We start from the raw sequence: 4,659 nt of genomic DNA on the forward strand, positions 1-4,659 counted from the left end.
CCCCAGAGCGTACATGCTGTAATTCTATACTATCCATTTTCAAAAAGGCACACTAATATTGATCTGGAAAAAAGCATTTAAATCACTGTACTCCTCGGAGCCTTTAGAACACATTTAAAGGTTTCTCAGTGTTTTGATATGATTTTAAAAGGAAAAAATTAAACAATCCAAGTTCAGCTCATTCTGTGACATGGCCAACACAGCCTCTTCCAGAAGAAAATTCATGACACTGTGTTCTTCAGGAATGGGCTCCTTTTGGTTCTTCAAAGTGGAAGAGTGAAGGGATTGCAGGTGTAGCCACTCACAAAGCTCTTAGGGGTAAATGTTGTGCCCTTCCACTGGCAGTCATATATAACTTTATTCTTCAGAATTTTTATCTGGAAAAGATAAAAATGGACTGCAAACCTTGTATCTGCTGGTGCTACTCTGTTAAATACAAAGGGATTTCAGCAGCTCCGCCGGGTTTGCAGCAAGTCTCGGGTGGCAGGTCCAGGTGGGACAGCAGGTCCCGGAGGCACAGCCCGGTGGAGGGGCTCAGAGCCAAGCGCTGCTCTGTCCTTCACAGCCACCGCAGCCTGGGAAACTTGCCCTGCCTAGGCCAGGGCCCATCTCCCTAATGAGCAGGTGGCAAAGCATCAGGAAGATGAATCCTTTGCCCTTGGCAAAAGCCAAGGGAGTGGCTTTGTCCCTGCAGGTGGTTGAGCCAGGGGACCGTCAATAAAACGCACATTTGCCATCACCTGTCAGAGGGCCTCAGGCGGGTTCTGCGCCCTGGAGTGCCCAGGAACAGGGTTCTTTTCCAGAAACTTTGGGAAGACCCCTTTGCTTTTGTCACACATACAAGAAGTTGCCCGATTTCTCTACATTTTGTTTCAAGTGAGTGTGAAGTAATTCCCACCCTTGTGAAGTGATGGGTGGGAGTTTGAAGAAGGACTTTGTATATTTAACTTTAGACAGAAAACACTGTTGGGTTGTGCTGGGGTTTTTTGTTTGGTTTGTTGTGGGTTTTGTTTGATTTGGTTTCTTTGTTTCCCATGAGCACCTCAGACCCTACTCCAGTAGTTTCCTTTGATTCTCCCCTGTAATTTCTTCGGGGTGCCCTGGCTTGCCCCGGCAGGAAGGCACCTCACAACAATTACTGTCTACGCTCACAGCTGAACTATTTGCAACACCAACTGCTGGGGAGGCTGTCACCAGCGTGTCATTTCCGAGTGCTCATGGGCTGAGCTAAATGAGGCCCCTGCAGAGACAAAGCCAATCATCTGCCAGAACAAGCCCTGGAGTCGTTTCAGGAAAGTACAAATGCTATTTCAAGCCAATACTCAAAACCCCCTAAAACAACCCAAAACAAAGCAGCTGCCGACACTGAAGCAGGTACAACCAAGAAGTGCAGGTGAGGAGTTAACCAAAGGTCTGGCACAGCAAACCTAAATGGATCCAGTGCCTCCCCAGGCTCTCTGGGCCTCTCTTCCCTCCCCACTTCTGCATCCCTGATGCACTAAGCTGACCCCAGCAGAAAATGTTCCATTTTCTAGATGCAGCTGTCATTTGGTTTCCAGTTGCAGCTCAGAATGTCTTTGACATGTCACCTGCAAACAATCTTTCAGGGAGTTTTAATTATCTGGAAAATCTAAATATCTTAAGAGTGAATTGAAATTCATTGGGGCTGAACACAAAGATGACACACACTGGCATTTTTAAAGACCCCAGGGTTAACACTACTTAATTAACATCATTAAACAGTCATCAGTCAGTCCTGTGCTCACAGAGCAAATATTACAAATGTGAAGAGAATGGAGAATATAAATTCCACCTTTAAACAAAAGCTCAAAGCAAGGATCTGCTTTTAAATAATTTTGGCAGCAAAAAAATTTTACTATAATTTAGGAGCTAATGAGCTGAAATCCTGAGAGATGGGACAGCCAACTTTCCTTGTCAGACATCCAAACCTGCAGTCTTTTTATCTGCTGCCCCTTGGTAAATTGCAAGGATTCCCTCTCCTCCCCCATCCTCTCCTACGGGCTGTTGCTGACTGTGCAGCCTGGGAATACAGACAATAATCCACTTTCCAGACTTCTGGGGGGAACATAAGAAAAGTATTGTCATTTTGAAATCAGTAAAACCAAGGATTAACCATAAACCAGGGGATTATAAGTCTTAATTAAATTCTGTACCATGTTAACATCACACCATTTTTTAATGAGTTTATCAAGATAACAGTTCAGCCAACTAACAGTCAAACAACCTGAAAGGCAGTTTTCCCAAGAGCCAACTCTGCAAATACAATTTACTTTGACGACAGGAACTAGACCTTGATGATCTTGTGGGTCTCTAGCAACTCAGGATATTCTACAACTCTGTGAATTTCTGGGGATTCACTAACACAGAAATTCTTGATGTGCTTCTTTATCAACACGGGTGCATCTCGACGTGTTTCAGGTGTGATAGGAAACTGTGCCTCCTTGCAACTGATATTGAATAAATAACAGAAGCTTCCATGAGAGTCTCAAAGCAAGACTGCAGCAGCCCAGACATTACTGCGCTGTGGGCAGAGGAATTTTAAATCAGATGTTTCCTGCTTTGTAGGAGTGGCCAGCGGGAAGCAGATTTAGCAGAGGCGTGACTGCAACACAGCGACCGCTCCCGCCAGCTCGCCTAAAGCCCAGGCTGCTGAACGTGGAACCTCGGCTTGGGAGGGACCTAAAGAGCACCCAGCTGCACCGCTGCCATTCGGGTGAGGCAGTCCCGGCGAGCTGGGCGCGGCTCACACAGGAATTGGGCTCGGACCGGAGGCTCTGAAGCCCAGCCCCTGCTCAGGGGCAGCTGTGACAGCCGGGCAGGTGACCAGGGCTTTCTGCAGCCACAGCTGGAGCTGATGGAAACAAACCGCGATGAACGGCACAAAACCGGACATCAGCCAGGGCAAACCACTTACGGGAGCAGAATCATTAAAGCTTCAAATAAAGACACTTTTTTCCTAGGCAGTTTGCATTTTCTCTTTTTGTACCAGTGAAAAAGTATTTGTTGCCCCCTTGGAGAAGACCAGCTCTGTTTAATTTCCAAAATAAATAAGGAATCCTTGCTTGAGTGTGCTGAGATGGTCAAGGAGCCCACAGCAGGGGAGAACTTCACAAATTAAACCCCTGTGCTGATGACCTAAGAAACCAGAAGATAGTGCTTGTGTTTAAGCATAATTTGTGATTAAATGAAGAGCAAAAACATAGAAAAGCAGGAGTTTGGGCCAAAATGTGACCAGTTACTGACACTGCACATCACACAAGTCCTCTGCTCTTGTGACAACACCGAACTCTTGATTTTCCTGTCCTGCCCAGCACTGTGGACACAGATGAAGCAACACTACCCCAGACTCAGACCAAATGCTGCTCTTCCAGTTAGCTTTGTCCAAATTTATCAGGAGCTTTGTTTGTACTGTGCTACACAAAACACAGAGTCCTGTGTGTCCTGGGCTACGGCCTCCAAACACCAAAGCTCACAGAGCCATCATCACAAAATCTCAGAATGGTTTGGGTTGGAAGAGACCTTGAAGACCATTCAGTTCCCAGTCCCTGCCGTGTGCAGGGACACCTTCCACTAGTCCAGGTCACTCAGAGCCCCATCCAGCCTGGCCTGGAACACTTCCAGGGATGGGGCATCCCCAGCTTCCCTGGGCACCCCGTGCCAGGGCCTCCCCACCCCCACAGTCTTTTTCCTAATATTCAATCTAAGCCTTCTCTCTTTCACTTTGTAGCCATTCCCCCTTGTCCTTGTCACTAAGTGGCCTTGTCAAGTCTTGCCCCATCTTTTCTGTGGGTTCCCTTCAGGTACTGGAAGGCCACTCAAAGTTGGGTCACTCAAAGCTTTCTCACTTCCAGGCTGAACAATCCCAATTTTCTCGGCCTTTCCCCACAGAAGTGCTTCATCCCTCTCACCAGTTTGGTGGTCTCCTCTGAATTAGCCAGGAGCTGGTGTTAACCGAGTGCAATTTGATCTGAGGTATCTCTTTGAGCACATTTTTAAAATGCACTTCAGCCTGTTGGCCACCACAACACCCAGCAGAAAGTTTACCGACCAATTAACAACCCAACGACAGCTTCAGTGCTCGTCAGGTTCCTTAACTCAGCCCTGGCGCTGCTCAGCGTTATTTGTGCGATGTTTGTGGCAGCTGCGAGACGCGCTCCCCGCAGGCCGCCTGGGAGAGAACCCCTTGTGCCGCGGGTACCATCGGGGGTCACCCAGCGGCGACAGCACACCCACCCCACCGCCCTAAACCGCTCCCGAGGGACCAAGATCCTGGATCCCGAGGGGCCGTCCCGACCCCCGAGACCTCCCGGGCCCGGCGCCCCTCAGGCCTCGGCGTCGCCATGGCAACAGCGCTCCTCAGGCCCCCGCGCTGAGCTGCCCATCTCCCTGCCTGACCCGCAACACCCCCGGGATAACCGTTCCCCAGGTCGACTCCTACGCGCCACCTGACCGGGAATCGCTTCCTGATCCCACCGGGACACCGGAATAAACGACCCGCCCACGCCCGCCGGCGGCGCGCCAGAGCTGCCCGCCGCGCCGCCTGACCGAAAATCAACGCTCCGCCCTGCATTGCGCCAAGGCCCCTCGGTGAGGCGTCCGCGGCGCTGCCTGCGCGGAGAGCCTTGAGGTCCCCGCGTG

This window comes from Onychostruthus taczanowskii, unplaced genomic scaffold (assembly GCF_017590055.1).
Source record: "Onychostruthus taczanowskii isolate IOZ18803 unplaced genomic scaffold, ASM1759005v1 scaffold2, whole genome shotgun sequence".
Classification (NCBI taxonomy): Eukaryota; Metazoa; Chordata; class Aves; order Passeriformes; family Passeridae; genus Onychostruthus; species Onychostruthus taczanowskii.